We start from the raw sequence: 22728 nt of genomic DNA, 5'->3' as shown, positions 1-22728 counted from the left end.
CTCTCCTGCAGCTACAAAAGCCCTCCAGACATTAACGATTTTAGAACACATGAGTTTTCTCCTTTATTTTGGTGGCGAGTTGTATTAATTTTTATAATATTGAATTCATTTATTCAACCAATTGCAATAAAAGCTTCCTACATAGATATGGTCCTTGCTCTCATGGGGCTTTCCACCTGGGTGTCAACGTGTGGTCCCTGCACCGGTAACACCAGTATCACCTGGGAACTTGTTAGACATTCAGATTCTTGGCAACCCCACCTTCTTTGCTCCTGCCCAGCCTGCAGACCTAACAAAATCAGAGACTTTGAGGCTGGGCCTAGCCGTCTGTGTTTTAATAAGCATTCTGGGTCTTTTTTTTTTTTTTTTTTTTGAGATAGTTTTACTCTGTTGCCCGGCCTGAAGTGCAGTGTCAAGATCTTGGCTCACTGCACCTTCTGCCCCCAGGTTAATATGATTCTCATGCCTCAGCCATGCGAGTAGCTGGGATTATGGACATGCACCACCACACCCTGCTAAGTTTTGTATTTTTAGTAGAGACAGAGTTTCACCATGTTGGCCAGGCTGGTCTTGAACTCCTGACCTCAAGCGACCCACCTGCCTCAGCCTCCCAAAGAACTGGGATTACAGGCATGAGCCACTATGCCTTGCTGCCTTCCAGGTGATTCTGATACACAGTCAACTTTGAGAACCTGTGGTTTAAGTTTTCTATTTCTTCTTAGGTCAGTTTGTCATTTGTATTTGCCTAGAAAATTGTCTCTTAAATCCAGGTTCTCAAATATATCATCATAGAGTTGTGCAGGTATTTTAAAAGAATTATTTAAAAAGTCTGCTTCTGCAGTTATTTTCTGTTAGACCATATATTAAGTTGTGCTCCCATAGTTCTGCTTTGTTTTCCCCAGCTGATTTGTGAAAATTTTTGAAGCATGTCTGTTTTAGTCCATTTTTAAGTTGCTGATAAAGACAAACCAATGACTGGGAAGAAAAGGAGGTTTAATTTGACTTATGGTTCCACATGGCTGGGGCGATCTCATGATCATGGTGGAAGGCAAAAGGCACTTCATACATGGTGGCAGCAAGAGAGACTGAGGAAGAAGCAAAAGCAGAAACCCTTGATAAACCCATCAGATGTTGTGAGACTTATTCACTGTCACGTGAATAGCACGGAAAAGAGCAGCTCCCATGATTCAATTACCTCCCGCTGGGTCCCTCCCATAACACATGGGAATTCTGGGAGATACAATTGAAGTTGGGATTTGAATGGAGACACAGCCAAACCATATCAAGGTCACTCTCATGGTTTCTTGTTTGGGTAACACCCGTATAGGCATGGACCCCTTTTTGTCAAGTTTCTCAGTTTCACTGTGCAGAGGCTAAAAGTGGCAGCAACATCTCTTACCGGCTGGATCTCTTACCACCTGGCTACGCAATTTCCTTCAGATACCTAGAGACGGACTCATTGGTTGAGACTATTAGTTCACTCTGATGTTTTGCCCAAGAACAGCCTGTGAATCCTGCTGAGAGCTCACAGCTTAGCCTTTCTACTTCTTTCCCACCTTCCTGGCTTCTAGAACCACTCCAGGACAGAGCAGCCTGGATCAGCAGAGGGACGTGACAAGTGACAGCCTGCTGGAGAAGTGACAGCACGCGTCTCTTCTGGCCTGTCCCAGGAGTGATGCTAAGTCAGGCATCTGTCTCGGTTCCTTTGGGTGCCCTTTATGAGGCCTCCTTCTGAGTCCCCCTATCCCACCAGAAATCTCTTCTTCTGAGTCTTTGTTCATATCAAAGTGGAAAACGGATGTTCTAGATGCATTTATGCAAAGCCAAGGGTGGGGCAGAAGGTGTGGTGCTGGGTCAGTGGGAGCAAAGACATGTGCTGTGAGCAGTACCTAAAGGCGAGAGGTCCGGGGTGGCCCACCCTCACCTTTCTCTGCGTGTTCTTATAAATGCAGGTTAGAGTTGGCCAAATAGTGTTCTCCCAAACTATGTCTAAGTCCTAACCCCCAGGACATGTCAATGTGACTTTATTTGGAAACGGGGTCTTTGCAGAGATAATTAAGCTAACAGCCTCAAGACGAGATCCTGTTGGATTTAGGGCAGGCTCTAAGTCCAAAGACTGGTGTCCTTACAAGAAGAGGAGAGGACACACGGACACCCAGGTGAGCCACATGTGAAGACAGAGGCAGAGACTGCAGTGGCGCAGCTCCAGTCAACCAGCCGAGCAACAAGGGTGGATGACAGCTGCTGGAAGCCAGGAGAGAGGCATGGAGTGGGTCTCCCTCTAAGCCTCTGGAAGGAACCAACCCCGCTGACACCTCAGTTGTGGACTTCTGGCCTCCAGAACTGTGAGACAATACATTTCTGTGGTTTGAGGCCACGAGGTTCGTGGTCGTTTGTAATGGTACCCACAGGAAGCTCATCCAGTTAACACACATCATACGTGAGCTCTGCGCAGACACTCCTTACACTGCCCTCCTCATCCAAGGATGGCTGTGCGGGGGACGATGACAGCTAATTCAATTCACCAGAAGATTGCTGCTCCATTTATTTGCATAGTATTGACACATGGGAGACTTGGAGGATGCATACCCTGAGTTAGCACTTGAAGTCATCTGAATGCTGTTTGCCTGTCCTTGAGATTACACGATTTCTGTATCTTTGTGTGTTCCAAGTTAAATCTGACAATAGAAGACAATCACAAAATAAGCGTTTCCTGGCATTGTCATCATTCAAGATGAAAGGAAAGTGGAATGAGGCGATTTCTGCTTCTATGGGATCCACTGACAATTATCTTCACTGGAGCAGCTCATCCCGGTCCCTTTTCAATGAATATTAACAACCGCACAAACTGCAGATAGCTCTGTATTGCTCCCCATCGTGCGGCAGAATTGAGTAAACGCTTATTCCTCATTAGGGTGTTTTATGAATAGGGCATTACAGTGCGCTGGTGGCACCCACTCTGCCTTTCGTGAAGGAGGCCACGATGAACAGGCTGAGTCGGAGTCACCGTTCTGCCTTCTCGCTGTTCTCAGCAGACGCACACGGTGCCGAAGGGGTACTCTGGGAGGCTCCTGGAGGGCAGTTACTTGGGCTTCTCCCAGAGAGAGCCAGGCAGCTCTTTGCCACAACCCGATACCCCAGGCTGCCAGGGCCAGGTGGTGCAGCACGGGCCACCTGCTCCTGGTCCTCCCACTGCCTGGACGGTTGCTGCATGTTTTTATAAAGAACATCACCCAAGTATTGCGTTTTCTTTCTTCTTTTTGCTATCTGTCCCTCTCCATTCAACCTTTCAGTGGGTGTTCCTGAGTCCCTCCCTGTGCCAGATACTGTGCAAGGCACTCAGGTTACAGTGGGGGACAAATCAGACGTGGTCTGTGGGTGGGGAGTGTCCTGGAGAGATGCTCTTTGAAGACCCCGCAAGCCCACGTGCCTGCGTGTGACTCACAGGGGCAGGGTCTCTGGACCCGGGAGGCCCTGACTTCTCCCTGCTCTCGCTCTGCATGAGGGCGCAGCCTGCTCAGGCCCACCCTGAGCAGAGAGGTCATGGTTCCCGTCCCACCCATCCCGCAAGGCCTAGACCCACCACTAGGGAGGACAGTGGCTCATAGACAGTATCTCACGGGACCGTCCTAACAGCCCACTGGCCAGACTGGGGTTGATTTTATTTTTATTTAAAACATTGTATCCTCCCACTCTGCCCAAGATAGACATGGTAACTGGGTTACAGCCTACTGATGGCCATTCTGGAAACTTCTGGAGTCTCAGTTTTCATCTGAAATGAAACGGGAGAGGAAGAATTCACATTTAGGCATTTCCAGGCTCAGTAAGCAGCACACGCCTCCTCATTAGTGGCCGGCTCTCTCTGTGTGAGCAGAAGGCGTTTCATTTCCTCACGTCCCTCTCCTCACACTGCCTGGCTCCCCTTCCTGCCGCCTTCATCCCTCCTTCCCTCCTCAGCTCACACTGTGGCTTCCCGGTGACATCCGTATCCTGCTGTCACTTCCCAGGCTGGGCTCGCTCTTCCTGAAGCATCTGCCACCATCCCAGGCTCCCTGCCTGGCTTCTGCACAGGTCTCTGAGGGTGGCTATTCCCAGTGAGGTCCTTCTCTAGGACAGGAACCTGCGTGTCTGCAGGGGGTGTCACCCCTTGTGTCCTCTGCTGAGGTCCTCTGAGTGCTAGTCCATGAATGGCGGCTCCTCAGAGCCCAACAGGGGCCCCAGGACAGTGCCCTGGCCAGGGCCTGCAGGCTGCGGGATGCTGGGCTCTGGGGTCTCCGTGGGACTCCTCTCCACTTCTGGGCTTGGCTTCTCCTTAAGCCTTGGCCTCCTCCTGTCCTGGTGCACACAGGTCCTTTCTGTGAGCAGTATGCCGGCTGAGGCGGGTGAGCCCGTCATTCTTCCAGCCTGGAATGAGACAGGAATAAAATGCTCCTGGTTTCATTTCGAAGAAAGCAGGCAGGGCCTCAGCTGACGGAGCTTAGGCCCTGTATGCATTTCTTGTGGCTGCAGCAGCAAATTACAACAACCTGGTGGCTTAGGAGAACAGAAATGCACTCTCTGTGGCCAGAAGGCTGAGGTCAGGGTGTTGCTGGGGCTCTTGGAGACTCCGGGTTGCAACCTGGGTGGCTTAGGACAACAGAAATGTGCTCTCATAGCTCTGGAGGCCAGAAGGCTGAGGTCGAGGTATTGTGGGGCTCTCTGAAGACTGGGTGTCGAGGATCCTTCCCTGCCTCTTCCAGCTTCTGGGGGCTGCTGCTGTTCCCTGGCTTGTGGCTGAATCACTCTGATCTCTGCCTCAGAGGTCACACCGCCTTTTCCTCCATCGTGTGCCATCAAATCTCCCTCTCTCACAAGGACACTGTCATGACATTTAGGTTTCACCCACAAAATCCAGGAAAATCTCCCCACTTGGAGATCATCAGCTTAGCCATGTCTGCAACGTCTACCAAATAATGAATATTCACAGGTTCTAGGGGTTAGACCCTGATGTCTTCAGGGGCCATTATCAGTTTACTACAGGCCCCACACCCTCCCTGGGACCACAGCACCCAGGGCAGAGCTCTGTACTGGGATCTGTGGGGAAGAGGGGCAAGACTCCTTCCGGAAAGGATACTGGCTTCCGCACAGCCGCAGCTCTGCAGAGAAGGACTGTGGGCCGGGGCCCAGCCCATCCTGTCTCTCTCATGATTGCTGATGGGACAGTGGTATACAATTCCCAGAGAATCCTGCACGTTTTCTCACTTGACTTCATCAGCAACACGAAGGCTTATCATGGATATTATTGTTATCTCCACTTTCTGATGAGCCAACCTCGGGGGTCATCCTTCTGCTCCAAGTTGCATGGAAGCCTTGACTCCCTGCTCCTAGGAGACAAGATGGATGGGCCTCCCTGGTGGACACCTGCTTTTTGGGAGGCCACCAGGAAGGACTAGGGGTGGGGTCCCTGCTGGGACTCTGAGGGGAGGGCTGGGTAGGGGAGGGGCCGCTGGGGTAAGTCACAATGCTGCTTGGGGAGGCTAATCGTGGTGCTGCTGTGCCTCCTTCTCTGGGAAGGCTCCTCCCAGAGGGTCCTGGTGGTGCCTCTGCATGATCGGAAACTTCTCTGCACACCCTCAGCCCTCCATCCTGGAAGACGAGCTGATTGCTGCTGCTCACGTTTTATTAGCATATTAATCAGAATAGGCAGTCTGGGGTGAAATCCAGTAGACAGCCCCAACCAGGTGTCTGGACGCTGGGGAGCACATCCTGCCCTCCTCCCAAAGAGGGCCTGGAGTCCCAGGCCGCTTCCTTCCAAGCCTCCACCATCTAAGAGCTGAAGGTCACCTTGAAGACTCTCGTCAGCACTCAGAGGAAGGCAGACTGAGTAGGATGGTTTCTGGCTGGGCAGGACATAACTTCTGCCTTCATTCCATCCCCCTGGCCTGGTTACATGGTCTCAGTCCAGCTGAAGCGAGGATGGGAACTGTGGTCTGCTGTGTACCTGGAGAGAGGAATGGGATGGGTGAGTCCCCAGTGTCCCCCACCGGCTTGGATGCTGCCTCACCTCGGACGTGGTGATAGAGCAGGTGTCATGAACTGATTTGGGCTAGGTGCTTATTGATTATTCTAGTCTCTTCTAATTATTCTGATACTGATTCCGCTCCAGCATCACCGGCAGGGCTGTGGCAGATCTGGGCAGTGCTGGCTTTATGGGCATGTGCTGCACGGGTCCCAAATGCAGAAGGGTCCTGGCACTTGATTTAATGCTCTGTGTTGCCATCTTGAAATCTGTAATAATTTTGAGCAAGGAGGCTTGCATTTCCATTTTGTACTGGGATCTGCAAAGTATGTAGCTCGTCCTGAAGCTAATGTATTTTTGGGGTCTACGTGCTCAGGGGCCCACACAGCAAGCACCCTGTAGCTTTAGCTCCCTCAGTTTCCCAGTCCAGCTCTGGGCCCTGGAATTGTATCAGCCCTACTCTCAGGGGTGGGGTTGCAGGATACATGTATTTCTTCCCAGGAGCAGGCCTTGGGGTGCCCAGGCTTCTGGGGAACAGGAGCAGAAGAGAGCAGCATAGCTCTGGATCACTCCATAGACCCAGGGGCTTCTTCTTCAGAGGGGTCATAACCTTTCAGCCTTGGGGATTCACCCTCCGCCCTCAGTTCCTGCCATCATCTGGCCTCCCGTGGCCACAGAGTCCTGTACCGCGCTCTCCTTGGATGCTGGAGCTTCCCGTTCTGAAACCCTCTCTGCTGTGGGGCCTTTCTCATGCTCTCAGGTGGCCTGTGGGAGAGAGAGAGGCCCAGCTTGTCATCCTTCTGTGGAACTGACCCCAAGCCAACATCCACCTTTCTTGGTGGCCACGGAACACGTCTCCTAAGCCTGCTTTGCCTCCTATACCAATGGGTGCTAAACCTTCCCAAATGAAGGACATAGGCACTCAGTTCTCTGTCCTGTGAAGTGAGCCACCAGTGTCACCCATCCCAAGACAGAAAGGACTCATTACTCTCAAAAGCCCCTGGCATTGTGGATTATCTGACTGTCATCTTGTTTCTGTTACTGTGAACTCTCAGGGTAGTGGGCCGCGGCTCCCATCCCGTGTCAGCAAAACCCACTGGGTGCTGTGCTGTGCACACCCTGACTGTCAGTGTGCAGGGTATCCTGAGGCACTGGTTGCACTAGGGGCAGGATGCCACAGCCACACCACCATAGCATCAGAGGCCACCGCGTGGCCCACACAGGGGTGTGGGGAGGTGTGGTCATCTCAGCAGGAGAAGTCATGCTCCTCATTTTCAAGAAAGGGGCACCTGCTTTTGCAAAACAGAGGCAGAAATCCAAACACAGAAGGAGCTGCCCAGCTGCGCATACAACTTGATTGATTTTGAAAGGGAAGCATGCCACTGTACTTCTATCATGAATAATGGTAATTGAAACATGGCATTCATGAAATTTCAGAAAAGGATCCAAGTAGCTGTAGGGTGCTGGTCAACTGGAAACACTGCAGACACTCCCAGCAGGTTCTGGGTTGCCACCTCGGGAAAGCTGCTCTGGGCTCCAGGGTGGGCTCCAGGAGGTGGCCTGCTAGACTCTGACATGTGAAAATACAACCACAGAAACAAAAGGGTATTAGCTTGTTTTCATTTTCAAAATTGAATATCTTATCTCCACGTTAGTTTTACTGTTGTTGAATTAAAATACTTAGGGAAGTAAATTCAGTAAGGTTCATTTTTTTTGACACATGAGAGGCACAAGGCCTCGTATTTTTTTTCTCATATTATGCTTTAAAACAGATTCCACTTGAAATAAGTGAAGGAAAGTGGACTGCAGGCCTTCTCAGAGCCTTTAAAATGTGAATGTACTTTGGGAATTGCCAATACAGTAAAACATTGAGTAATGTTTCCTGGGCAGAATTCTTCCTTTGGTGTGTACCTATGAATAACAGATTTGGGTAGAGAACAGTGGAGCCTACAGTGGCATGGGAGTGAGTTTGAGTGAACTCCTTCCCCAGGCAGTCCAGGGGTCCAGGATTTGCTTGAGGGTGATTGGGTTGGGGAACAAGACCCTGCTTCTCCCTCCTGTTGCTGCAAAGGCAACTTAGTGCTCAAATGTCTCCTTGGGGAACTTTGGTTGTAAAGCTTCCCCTGCCTGTCTGATTTCCTGGGCTCAGTCACACAGTTAGTATCACACAGGGCTTGAACAGCTCCACACCCTGAGGGAATGGAGGGAGTTCTGCTGAAACCGATCTTTCCTCTCCAGACCTTGTATTTAGTGTGAAACTGCCCCTCTAACTCTGCTAGTCACAAGCAGAGGGGTCCTCAGCAGTTTTTCATGAATGAGAGGAGTGATTCATGCCCTTCATGTCCTGCTGGGAATGGGCTCTGGCCCTTGTTCCAGGCAGGACCTATGAAACCCTCCATCCTTCACTCTATGAGGGGTTTACCCTCACACCCATGTAGGAGCTGCTTGCTTCTGCCGCTCTCTGCCCAAGAATATCTTGAAATAAAAATAAAATCTGGTGAATCTTGTCCTCTGGAGGTCAGGCAACTTCTGATTTGAGCTCAACAATAGGAAAAATTGACATACTGGGACAAGAAGTTCAGGTATTAGAGAGAAGCATGGCCATCCTGTGGGAGAGGGAGGAAGAGATGGCTCACTCCAACCAGACTCCTAGCAATCTGAAAACAAACCTAGATTGAGTCAACACAGATTATTCACCACACAGAGACAATTGGAATAAACTAATTGACCTACAAATCAACCTGCCTACCAACCTACCAACTAGCCAACATTCTACCAACCAACTAACCCACCTACCAACCAAGCAACAATCAACCAACCTACCAACCAACTAACCAACCTATCAGCCAACCAACAAACCAACCAACCAACCTACCAACAAACCAACCAGTCTACCAACCAACTTACCAGTCAATCAACCTACCAATCAACCAAACAATCTACCAACCAACTAACCAAACTACCAGCCAACCAACCAACCAACCTACCAACTAACTGATCTCCCAATCAACTAACCAACCTACCAACCCACAAACCTATCAACCAACCAACCTACCAACCTACCAGCCTATCTACCAGCCAACAAACCAATCTACCAGTCAACCAGCCTACCAATGTACCAACTGACAAACCAATCAACCAACCAACCTACCCACCAATCTACCAACCAACAAGCCAATCAACCAACCAGCCAGCCTACCAACAAAGCAACCAATCTACCAACCAGCCTACCAAACTACCAGCCTATCTACCAACCAACAAACCAACCAATCTACCAGCCAACCAACCTACCAACTTACCCACCAATCTGCCAACCAACAAACCAATCAAACAACCAGCCAACCTACCAACAAACCAACCAGTCTACCAACCAACCCACCAACCTACCAACCAATCTACCAACCAACAAACCGACAAACTAAGCATCCAACCAACCAACCAACCTACCAACAAACCAACCAATCTACCAACCAACCAACCAACCAGCCAACCTATCAACCTACCAATCAATCTACCAACCAACAAATCAACCAACAAGCCAATCAACCAATCAACCAACCAACCAACCTACCAACAAGCCAACCAATCTACCAACCAACCTACCAGCCAACCTAGCAACCAACCTACCTATCCACCAATGTACCAGCCAACAAACCAACCAATCAACCTACCAACAAACCAACCAAATTAACAACCACCCTACTAGTCAACCAACCAAACTACCAACTGACCTACCTACTAAGCTAACAACCAACCATTCTACTAACCAACTAATCAACCAATCTGCCAACCAATCTGCCAACTAACAAACCAACAAACTAATAAACCAACCAATAAACCTACCAACAAACCAACCAATCTACTAACCTACTAACCAATCTACCAACCAATGACCAAGCTACCAACTACCAACCAACTAACCAACCTCCAACCAACCAACCAGCCAACTAACCAGCTGACCCACCAACCAACCAATCAACAAATAAACCTACCAACCAACCAAAAAAATGAAGCACCTTCCTGGAGTTAGCAATCTTCTTTTTTTTCCCACAAGAAGTTTGGGGTACAGTTTTTCTCGTCCTAATAGTGTTGACTGACCAAACAAATACAATTTAGGAGCAAATTCCTATAAACTTGTAGCCCCTCTGCCTCTCTGTGTTTCCTAGAGATGACACTTTACATAAAATACTTTAATGATTCAGATTTCTGAATTCTGACATTCTGAGTTTAACTGGTGCTCCATCTTAGTGTGCTGTGGGACTTCTCACATCCATGATACTTAATGCAGTTCATAAAAGTCAATTTAAGTTGAAAGTCAAGTTTTGTCTTAAGAGATGTATTTTGGTGAGATTCCATGTCTAATGCTCTGGCAATTAAAAACTGTTTTCTCCTGACCTGGAATGAGATCTGTTTTCACTTCTCTGCACAGTTGCTCAGAGGCTTTGGCAATGAGGATTTTTGCAAATGTGAGGTGACCCTCCTTTTCCCATTATCCCAATGTCCTCTACTTTGCAAAGGTTTTGACTCCCCCAGGCAGCAACTAAGCAATTTGGGTAAGTATCTCATTATCGCTTTCCTCCTCTGTGCTGGATGTGTCAGATGGTTTGTTGTTTCTTGTGCTGGCCTCCGAAGCTTAATTTTCTGTCGCAGAGGACTACTTACCGGCAAATTTTAAATCCCCATGAATCTCGTAATTCATTGAAATTCAAAATTCTTTCCTTCTCTATTCACCATAACTTCTACAAAGATCTCAGAAGAAATTGAAAAAGGGCAGAGGAGTTGTTCTATGGAAGCTTTAAGTTTTTTTTTCCTCTAATGAAATGTGTTACTTTTGTGACGATTTCAGTTTCGTGGTGTTCAATTTCTTGTCAAATGTGATAAACAACGGAATGAATAGGTTTTATATTAGCCTTTCATCACTCAATGAATGATTTCACTCTCTCATAGCCTCTCTCATGATCTCCTGGTGTTTTATTTTGCTGAAATGTGACAGCAGGAGAGCCTTTCTGTGACTGATCTCTACAATATAACAGCATCGCAGAGACCTGCTTGCTTCTAAATTATTCACTGGGCCCTGTCAGGTACAGTTTCCTCGCTTCCTGGGTGCTTTCGTTAATTGCTATTTTAACTTCGATGGTCTGATTTCCAAGTTTATCACAAGCTCAGTATTACTCTCCCTAATTGGCCTCTCATTCTCTGTTACCAGCGAGCTGTCTGATAGACGTCGCCTCTTTTCATTCCTCTCCTTTGGAGCTGCCATCTTGCTCTGTTCCAGTGTTTGTTTTCAGATTTATTTGGCATCACTGCTTTAGATATTTTTAGTTGTATTTTTAAAACCAAATTATTTGACTCACGTATCATATCTGCATCTTAAATTATTCACATCAACTTAAAAATATCTGTGAAATGTTTTTTTATCTAAAAATAACCTTAGCAAGATTTTTCTGGTCTGCTTTATGAGTCTGTGAGTATTGTGATTTCTTCTGATGTTGGTGAAATCCTGTGGTTAATTCCCCTGAAAAGTTGAGTGAGTGTGGGCCTGGAACAAATCTGTGGGAAGATGGCCTTGGATCCATTCTGACACAATTGCTGAGAATATTTAACGAAGACAATTCAATATTCTTATCATTTGTATCCTTGTCTACACCATGTCTCTTTTTATCATGGGACTTTTAGTTATATATTTTTTGACACTTTGATATCTCCTCCCTCTCCTGGAAATTGGTGTTGACATTTTTCTATAAAGATATTGAACTTTGATGCTCTTTATACAAAACTCAATTGAACTCTTCAGAAAACTCATTCATTTTCTTTTGACTTGTAGGATAAAAACACAGAGATGAATTTATCAATTTCTCCATAAAAAGTAGAAATTTGGGAGATTTCAGAGAAGTCAGGATCGGAAGATCTTTAATATATTCATTTGCTGGACCTCCATGAGGAAGTGACTTGTCATTTGCTGGTTTCATGCATTTGAAGTGGCTTCCTACACACATTTGTGCAGAGTTAGTGAGGGACTTTTGCAGGTGGTGTCACAGATTCTGATGGTGCCACAGATTCTAATGGTTTGCCTTAGAGAAATGCTTCTTGCAGAGTTTTAACAGGGGTGTTTAGGAAGAAGTCACATTAGTGCAGAGACTGTTTAAAAATAAAAATTGCCATTAGTGTGTCAAAAGTAATTAAATGCTTTGTTCTGAAGCTTTAACAGTGATTCTTAGGGCTTTTAGGCAATTTTTTTTTCCTCTAATACCTTGTCTTAATAGAAAACATTGTTAGAAAAAAGATTATCTTAAATTTGGCTCCTTCAGGATGAGAGTTTGCCTGGCTTCCCAGAGTTTCTCTAGGGGCGCAGGGTGGAGGTCTGGACAGGAAGGAGAACAGGTGAAAGACCACTCCCAGTGGCTGGCAGCACCCAAACCGCATTCTTCATGTTCGTTTTAGAAGAGGCAACTGTCACCCTGCAACCCTCTATTGTGGATTAAATTTGTGTCCCCTCAAAAGATAGGTGGAAGTCCTGGCCTCCAAGAACCGTGAATGTGACCTTATTTGGAAACAGGATCTTTGCAGATGTAATTGACATGTAAGCTAATATGAGGTCATACTGGAGTAGGGTGGACCCTTAATCTAAGATGATTCATGTCCTTATGAGAAGAGACCCAGGCAGAGAGGAGAAGGCCATGTGGAGGCCCAGACATAGAGGGAAGAGAAGGGAGGACAGAGGCAGAATTTGGAGTGATGCTGCCACAAGCCAAGGAGTGCCGGCTGTTACCACCAGATGCTAAGAGACAAGGAAGGAGCTTCCCTTCAATGCCTTCAGAGGGTGTGTGGCTAAGCAGAAATCTTGATTTCAGACTTTTAGTCTCCAGACTGTGAGAGAATAGATTCTGTTGTTTTCAATCCAGCCTGTAGGCATCTGTACACGGGAATGTTCTCCACTTTTTTTTTTTGAGATGGAGTCTGGCTGGAGTGCAGTAGCACCATCTCGGCTCACTGCAACCTCCACCTTCCGGGTTCAAGTAATTCTTCTGCCTCAGCCTCCTGAGTAGCTGGGACTACAGGGATGTACCATCACGTGTTGGCTAGTTTTTGTATTTTTAGTAGAGATGGGGTTTCACCATATTGGCCAGGCTGGTCTTGAACTCCTGACCTGGTGATCCACCCACTTTGGCCTCCCAAAGTACTAGGATTACAGCTGTGAGCCACTGCACCTGGGGTGGGAGCAGACACCGATCAGGTGACAGGGCTGGCTCTGGCTGCTTCCCTTCGGGTTGGAGGGTGGGTTCCTGTCACCCTCATGAGAGACCTTTATCCTTCCCCTGTGCCTGCCGCCTCCCCGGCTGGCTGTGCACCGACCACAGGGGAGATCTCTCTTCCCAGGCAGATATCCAAGGTCTGTGGACGCTGATGAGCTGGGAGCCTGACTCCTGAGTTATCTCTGAGGCACCTTCACTGTACACAAGGCCGACCAGAGCTGGGGTTACCAGAATTGTACTGTGCACTCTCTCCCCTGGAGAGATTTGACTGTAGAGCCAGGTGGCTTGGCAGATAAGCTCCAAGCCTTTTAGCCACCCGCAGAGAGGCCTGCTAGGACAGGCACCCTGGTGACTGGGCCAGTGGCTGCCCTCCAGGTAGCAGGTGGTAGCTGGACTCAACTCCTCGCCTGTCTTCCCTGCTCCTGATTCAGAAGAGCTGCAGCCCTGGCGGGCATTCCTTGAAGGGGTCTCCCAGGCGGTGTGCACGTGGAAAACACCAGAACATCTGTGACTACTTATTTTTAATCTAAAGAAATGACACAATACTTTCTTGTACATTCATAAAATATATTTTATCAGCCAGAGTCCCGGCAGGAAAGAAGAGGCACCCGTGGCATTCGGATGGTCCCAGGAGCACTGCATAGAAATTGTGCTGAGCTGAGCGTCCTTGTCTTCAGATGCATTTCCCCGACCATGCCTGTGGGAGCTGCATCCCTGCCCCACCTCCTCCATTCCCTGTCCCTGTCTCACCTGTGGAGCTTCCCACTGGAATTGACAATGGTGAACCATGGTCTGCATTTGGGAAGAGAGGGGAGCAGGAGGGCTTGGCAGTTACCCGCTGGCTCCTCTCCCCACCACAGGTGAGACTGCTGGGGCGGGGGCTGATTTGCTCCACCTGAGGCCCCTGCTTCTCCCCAGAGGTTCAGGGGCGGTGACTGACCTATACTAGCCTGAGTCACTGTGACATCCCTGTGGCTCTCCCACCCCTGCCCATACCTTTATAGATAGCAAATTTTTCAAACTCTTATTGAATTATTCTAGTTGTGTGTGCCACCTGCTTCCTGCTGGGACCCTGCTGTGAAGAAATCCTTTCTTTAGAAGGTAAGTCAGGTTCCAGGGAAACCATGGCCATAGGCATCAGCACTCCAGGGCTATGCAGAGAGGAGCTGGGGTCAGATGGAGAATGTACCCAGGCCAAGGCATCCCTACAGGAGGAGCTGGGAAGTAAACATCCTGGCCTCATAGTCTTTCCTGGGTCATCTGCCAGGGCTCCCCATGGACTCTGCTCAGTAGAAGTCAGAAGGCAAGGGGGCTATTAATATGGTCCATGCTGAACTGGCACTGAACCAAAGAGAAGAGCTGGGGAATATAGGCCTACAGGGGTTCGTCAGTGAGATCCGGCACATACGTTATTTATTAATTTGGTCATTTATATTTATAATTAATAAGTGTACATACATTAGGAGAGTGTGCTCATTTATTTTTTAACTGATGAGAGCAAAATATCAAACCATTTTGGGAATCACAAACTTGAAAGAAGACATTTAAAACTTAGATCTTGAGATTTAGTTGACCCCTTTTTAGCCATTCATAACTGATAATTTGGCACAGGCATTTGGGGTGTTAGCATCTAGAGATGGATTGTGTGAAACCACGGAGGATGGTACGGGTGCAGGGAGTCACATGAGATGAAAAGCTGTCAATGGGTTTTCATAAGAACCCCATAAGTTCTGTCATCAGCATCGCCACTGAAGAGAGGACGTTCACTCCGGAAGAGGAACCTCTAGAGTCATCCTGGTAGGGAGACGGTTGGCTTGGACCAAGGGGGCTGGAATGGAGACAGTGAGATACGTTTCCATTATTGGTTGAGTTTGATGGTGAAACCTACAGGGTTTGCTTATAGAGTGAAGTAAGCTGTGAGTGGAAGAGAGAAGTCAGGAGTGCCACTGAAGCTTTTGGCCTGAGCGAAGGCAAGAATGGGGCTACCAGGGGTGAGAAGCAAGCTGGGGCGAATGCCAGAGCTCGGTTTTGGGCATGTCAGGACATGTTGGACATGCTCAGATGCTGTGGCTGCAGCAAAGCTTCCCTTCCCCGTGTTCACACCATGGGGCTTTGCGGCTCTTTTCACCAAGAAGTAGAGTCTAATTCCCCAACCCTTGAGTCTGGCTGGCCTTGCAAATGGCTTTGGCCAATAAAATGCAGGAGTGATGTTGTGTAGCTTCTGAGCTTCAGTCCCAAGAGACTTCGCAGCTCCTGCTCTCACTGTCTTGAGAAACTGCCCTAAGACCACCATGAGGAAGCCTGTCTACCCATGGGAGGATCAGAGGCCATGTGATACAGAGTCAAACGGTCCCGAGTCCCCTAGATCCATCAGCCAACAGCCAAGACCAAGCACACATGTGACTGAGGCCATCTTACATTATCCAACCTCCGTTGAGCTTCTGGGTGATGGCCTCTACATGAATGACCCCAACAGAAGCACCATTCAGCTGAGTCCAGCTCAAGTTACTAACTCACAGGATCATAGCAGATTGGCTTATTTACTTCATTAAGATTTGGTATGGCATTTGAAAGAAGACATTTAAAACTCAGACCTTGAGATTTAGTTGACCCTTTTTAGCCATTGATAATTGATACTTTGGTGCAGGCATTTGGGGTGTTGGTATCTAGAGATGCTAACAGCAGTACTTAACTGATATAAAGCAGTACATAACTGATAAAGGTATTGACCTGACATGCGGTGCAGATGGTTTTAAAATGTAGGCTTTATTATTATTCTGTTATGGTGAAGCCAAGAGGTCAGAAGGCTCCTCTGCCATTGGGAAGAGTTTGTTACTCGCAGTTCCCAAGGGAAGGAGGGGGCTCGCCAGGCTGCAGGATGTCTTATGGGAAGCACCTAGGGCTGGTCCAGAGGCAGACGGAGTGAGGGGGAAATGGATGCAGGGACCTTTACGATGGTGTCCATGGGAAGGAATGGGTGAGGCAGGGTGAGCTGACTTAGAATAATTTCAGTGGGCCCTGGTGCACAGGGACTTCCCAGGTTGTCTGGTATCTGGCCCTGGATTGAGTAGGGCAGGTGAGAGTGGCCTGGGGAGTGACAGCCTGTTGGAGGAGGTGGCCGGGGTGTGGACTCTGGAGGGGTTGTTAGTGTATGAGAGCCTGATGGAGGAGGTGGTTGGGGTGTGGACTCTGGAGTGGCTGTTTGCGTATGAGAGCCTGATGGAGGAAGTGGTTGGGATGTGGACTCTGGAGTGGCTGTTTGCGTATGAGAGCCTGTTGGAGGAGGTGGTCGGGATGTGGACTCTGGAGGGGTTGTTAGTGTATGAGAGTCTGATGGAGGAGGTGGTCGGGATGTAGACTCTGGAGAGGTTGTTTGCATATGAGAGTCTGATGGAGGAGGTGGTCAGGGTGTGGACTCTGGAGAGGTTGTTTGTGTATGAGAGTCTGATGGAGGAGGTGGTCGGGGTGTGGACTCTGGAGAGGTTGTTTGCGTATGAGAGTCTGATGGAGGAGGTGGTCGGGGTGTGGACTCTGGAGAGGTTGTTTGCGTTTGAGAGTCTGATGGAGGAGGTGGTCGGGGTGTGGACTCTGGAGAGGTTGTTTGCATATGAGAGTCTGATGGAGGAGGTGGTCGGGGTGTGGACTCTGGAGAGGTTGTTTGCATATGAGAGTCTGATGGAGGAGGTGGTCGGGGTGTGGACTCTGGAGTGGTTGTTTCTGTAAGAAAGGTGTGTCTCCAGTAGTTTACTGTCTCTAGGACTTTGCCAGCCCTGGGAAGGGCTGTCCTTCCAGTGTCAGCAAGGCCCTGGGTGTCAAACATCAGAAAGGACATGCTTAATACACACATGTCACAGACCCCATTGGCTCTGTGGGTCTGGAGTTCAGGGGAAAAGTCCTGGCTGGAGCTATTAGTGGGAGCTGTCAGAGCCTGGGCGAGACAACCTAGTGGGTGGAGCGAGGGAGGAGTGGCCTGAGGCAGAGCCCTGTGGACCTGCAGCCTGCAGGGCTCATGGAGGGGAGGAGGGCCTAGCAAGACACTTTCAAGAAGCAGTCAGAAATGGAGGCGGGAATCGGGAGGGAGTGGTGTCCTGGAGCCAAAGGAGGAAGGCATTTCACGGAGGACGGAACGGTGAACTGTGCCGAGGCTCTACATAGGTTCTGGAGAGGAGGATGGAGAAGTGGGCACTGGGCAAGGCACCATGGGGCAGGGTGGAGCCAAGCCTCAGTGAGGAGTTCAAGAGGGAACCGCTGCCCGCTGACCTACACACCCGAGGCCCCTCCCTCCCTGCGCTCCTCCACGTCCCCTGTGCTTGCTTCATTTTCTCTCCTTTGCATGCACCACGACCTCATGTGCTGCCTCTGCTACTCAGTTCTCTTGATGTTGTCCATTCCTGTGTCGCAGGCAGGATCCCCGAGGACATGGATTCTGTCTCTTGTGTGTAACTGACACCCGGAGAGTCTACAGCTGCTCCTGGCACAGTCAGAGCTTCCCAGCACTGTGTGATGAATGAATGAATAAAAGGGAACTTGGGCGTCACCAGACCTGCATACTTCTCGGGTACAGAGGAGGCAATGGCGGCTCTGGGTGGAGGGACTCACCAGGGCATCCCAAGACTGAGCACCAGGACTGAAGCCCAGCACTCCTGCCTCAGAGCAGGTTCCACTGCACCTCTGGCTGCTGTTTTCACCACTTTACTGTCACTACTCAGATTCAGCCTCTGAGTGGTTGCGATCATGTTTTCTACGTGCCCGGCACACAGTGAGCACTTAATAGTCATTCCATGACTAGGTAAATAAAAAGTGAACCTATAAACACCACATTCAAACAGGCTTCTACATTGTGTTAATTGCTAATCCAAAGTGGTGTTTGTTATGTCTGCTCCACTAGAAAAACCCCAAATGTCCACTCATGAATGCACTTAGGTCAGTTTCATCCAGAAAAGTGAGCTACGTGAGGGAAAGCTTTTAGCTAACACCTCACAAGACAGTTAAAATTAGTTTTTGCTATCGTTTGCAGTTTATTTATGCCGTATCTCTTTGGCAAGAAATGCTTCAGTCTGGGGCAATTTAACGTTTATAAATGTGTTCTCTGTGGATTGTGGAACAGTGATGTCAGACACATGGCTTGATGCTCTGTGATCTGTCTTCAGCAGGTCAGGGCGCCAGGCCCCCAATAATGCAGGCTGAAATGCACATCCGGAAGTGGGAGGGGTGGAAAATTCAAGAGAGGTCCTGAAGCCAGCAGCTCCTGGAAGTCTGGAAGGGATTACCTTTGCTAGTGCTTGATATATTTGAAGTCAGGAACAATTTGTGACCATTGGCAAGCAAGACTTCTCAGAAATGCTGAAGTCGTTTTAATAATGACTGGCCAGCTCTCACTGGGGGAGGCTGTTCCCAAGCGTGTCTGTGTAGCCAGGCTTGTAAAGTCAGAAAAGTCAGGACAGGTGAGATGATGCTGAGGTCACAAATGGCCTTGGATTCTCAGTGGGTAGAAACAGTAAATGCCTCTTTGTTTACCGTTCATGCTTTCCGTGTCATGCAGGCCAGGAGGTGGCTCTTTCCTCTGTTGTCACTCAAGGAATCAGGATGGCCAAGGCTCCGTTGTCCTTGGACGTTGTAGTCTCCACACGAGAGTTCAGGTTTTGCCATGATGCAGGGAGGGAACGTGGGGAGTCCCACACCAGCTCTAACCATTTCTGTCTAGCATTGGCTCATGTCATATGTCGTGGTGGGAGCAAATCAATAGGATCTGCTCTCCTCCAGGTAGGTGTGAAGAGATTCTGTGGCTTGCTCTGTTCTCAGCATTGCTGTGGTCCTGGGCACTTGGGGTGGGCACAGGGTCTTTGCTGAACTTTGCAGCCCTGTATAGCAGACCAAATAGATCAGAACCTCTGAGGAGGGGACCCCACATCTGGAGTCTGAAGAGCTCCTCAGGTGATTCCAATGTGCAGCCAGGTGGAAAACCACTGGGCCAGCGGAAGCAGGAGTGACAGGTCCCCATTCCTCTCCACTCCCATGGAGTCCAAAGCTTGCTGATGCTGGTGCTGACACTGGGTGCACTCAGGTCTCCAGAGACATTGGTTTGCCCTTTGTTACAGGAGGTAGTCAGGCAGACACGAGCAGGGCAGGAGAGGGCTCCCCAACCAGGAATGTCAGGTGATGACTAGGTGGTTGTTAACTGTCTCTCTAAAACAGTAATAGGTCACAGCCAGCGCCAGGGAAAGGCAATCTCCCAATAGATAGAAACGCCTGAAACAGGTGATCAGCAGCTTCCCAGTAAGATCTCAGGAGTTGGGTAAGTGAGCTCAGGCATGCACATTGAGAGGCAAAATGGCAGAGTTTAACTGGCATATGATCTTCTGAGGACATTCTGTAGGAGGTTGGCCAGGGTTGTGGGATAAATTATAGAAAAACGATGCAAACCTTCTTGGAAGGCCAGGAGGCTTTGCAAAAGCTTTGAAAGATAATTTGGCTGAAGGCAGCCAGATTCTCTTATCTGGAGCCTGAAAGCAAAGGTCAGATAGCAAGGCGATGTAAAGAAAATGATCTAGATAAGTTAGTTTACTTAGGCCTCATAACCTGGCCTGTAACCATCATTGCTGGACTGTCCTCTTTGGGGGATGGGGTGGGTGGGGTGGGGGTGGTGGTGACCATGTTAATTACCCACCAGTGTGTTGACTCAAAGGCTTTGTCATTAAATCTGTACTGAATAAATGCCTGCAGCACTGGCTTGTCAGGGTCGCGGCTGGGCTGCTACAACTAGTTCTGTGAGCAGCCCAGTCCCCTAGCCTGCTCTTTCACTGGATACCTGTGTCAGAGTGCATTTTTTTCATCTGTCGTTCGGCCAGGGTCTGCGGGTCAGAGCCAGCAACATTCCACCAGTAAAGGGAAGAAGGCCTCAGGTGAGCAGGTGCACAATTCCAGTAAACACCCTGTGCATGCTCCCCTCCCAAGTGCTAGCAGGCCACTGCGCAGGTGCACAGCTCACCCCAAGTGACGAATCAAGGGAAAAAGGATGCAAGATGCCAGAGGTAGAGGCCAACATAGAAAACCCAAGGTCCAACGTCAAACAGGGCACTTGTCCTCCAAGATGACTTGCCTGGCCCTCTTCCAAGTATATTTTACTTTCTTTTCTTTCCACCCTAAAGCTTTTCAATAAACATTCACTCCTGCTGTAAAGTTTGCCTCCATCTCTTCTTCTGCCTTATGCCCCTCAGTGGAATTCTTTCTTCTGAGGACAAGAATTGTAGCTGCAGACCCGTATGGATCTGCCATTGGTAACTTGGATACCCGTCATCAATAACACCTTGTCCTATGGCAGGGAGCTGCACTGCGTTCAGGAGGGCTCAGCAGATGCCACCATGGTGGCCTGGACTGAGCACATTTTTTCAGAGAGGTGTCTCTGGGGCAGTGGTGCCACCCTGAGCCCCCTGAGAGCAGCAGGGCGAGTGCCCTTGAGTCCCACTCAAGATCCCGTGCAAGGTCAGCCCCTGACTTTCCTCTCTAATAGTGTAAACCCTGAATCCAAACGACTGAGTCCTAATCAGCGATCCAGCCACGGATACCTCCAGCCACAGCAGGCTCGGATACTTTTCAGGGAGAGTCTGAGGGCTCCTTACTGACTTGCACTGCTTGGGGTGCTCTAGTTTCCTCATGAGAGGTGATCTGGTTGCCTTGCTGAGACAAAGCTTTTTTTTTTTTTTTTTTAAAACAAGTTGAGAGTGGGTAAGAGTGTGGCCTTCCATTTGGAGGGTGGTAGGGTGTGGGGTGCAGCTAAAAGGGGCCTGTTCAAGATGGAGGCTCTTTGGTCTGCAGCCATCTTAGGCTCCTGTCCAGATCTCTCCAGGACTGGGGAAACAGGAGGTCAAGCCAAGATGCTCCAGTTGAAGCCCAGGCCCACCACTGAGGGCCTCAGGTCCTGGCTTGCAGGGAGCCAGAGAAGTCTCCTTTGACTTAGGCCTTGAAGAACTGTTGTTCTAAAGAACAAAAGGAACGAAAACAAAAGCAAAAACAAAACCCCTAGGAGAGCAAATAAGAAGCTTTTATAAAACCTTCCTGAAATGCAAACAGGGGAGGTCGGGATCCCCCAGGAACTAATTAAAGCTTCCTGCTTAAGTGCAAAGTAGCTGGTTTCTGAAGATCTTCCCCTGCGCTTGGCCTGGGGCCTGCCAACCGGCCCCTTCTAAATGGCTTTGTCTTCCCTTCTTGACTAATTGCTGTTTAAGCTAAGTGGTGTCAGGTAAGTGGTTTCTTATTCAAATAACCAAATATCTTCTGGGCTCAAGAGACCTGCTCACCTTGGGCTGGGAGCAGGCTTCCCTTTAGTTTTCCCATCTCTGCTTGGGCAATTTAGCAACTTCTGGCTGAGAGATGCCAGATTAATTAAAGAGGTGATGCTAATGCAGCACGGGGCTGAACGCTGGAAATCGGGTTTTAATTGAAAAATGAAATGCATCTTCTTAACATCAGAGGTTAGATTTGGAATGCTGATGTTTCATTAGCATAGCATTTGGTGTTTAATAAAACATCCAATGGTGTGGGAGCCTTGGAGAATCAGCGGAATCCTCCAGTGGATCTCCTCTCCACCATAAGGCAGATGATGGCTGCCTCCTCCTAGCCAGTCTGTGCTGTGCGGCCCTTGGGTGCAGAGGGAATGCAGCGCAGACCCTGCTTTTGGAATGCAGGAAACACATGCCAGCATGGGTCACTTAAGGCACATCTCTTTGTGGGCATCATAAAAATTTGGGCCCCCCAGCCAACTGAACAGATGCCTGCTCTTGGCCAAGGGGACCCCAGAGAAACCTGAAAATCTGAGTTCTTGGCCATGAGGGGAAGGGAGGTCAGAAAAGCCTTATTATACTCCCTCTCTTTTGGAGTCTAGGCACAATAGGCCAGCATTAATGTTAAAATACACATTATAAGACTCACAAAACACACTCTTTGTGACAATAAGATACCAAATTATTAATAAGATCCAAGACTGTGCCAGGCAGGAGTTAAGTCACACACCCCTGTGGGTCACTCTGACGTAGTGTTTTGGTTAAGAGATATTTGAAATGGTTGTTCCCCGGTGTTTAAAGAAATAGCACTTGAACGTAAATTTAATGTACTCAGCAAGGCTATTTTTACTTCCGGCAGAAAGGGTACACTCGCCAGCAGTTTTGCCATGAGAGTACACCGAACAAAGGAGACAGGGTCATTTACAACCTGACGCACCCACCCTACTGCTGTGTCTGGTTTCCATTGGCTGGAACGGGACCTCACATGCTGTATTTGTCCCAATCGGCTAGCAACTTAGAACTTTTTAAAAGAGGCAAAGGCAGAGGAAAACAAAGGAAGGAGGAAGTAACTTGTGGAAGATTTCGCCACTGCACTCCAGCTGGGGTGACAGGGTGAGACTCTGTCTCAAAAAAAAAAAAAAAAAAAGTCTTTCAACTCCCACAATGATTCTGAGGCCTCTGTAACCATGTGGAACTG

This window comes from Macaca nemestrina, chromosome 9, assembly GCF_043159975.1.
Source record: "Macaca nemestrina isolate mMacNem1 chromosome 9, mMacNem.hap1, whole genome shotgun sequence".
Lineage (NCBI taxonomy): Eukaryota > Metazoa > Chordata > Mammalia > Primates > Cercopithecidae > Macaca > Macaca nemestrina.
Note: the sequence above shows the minus strand (reverse complement) of the source record.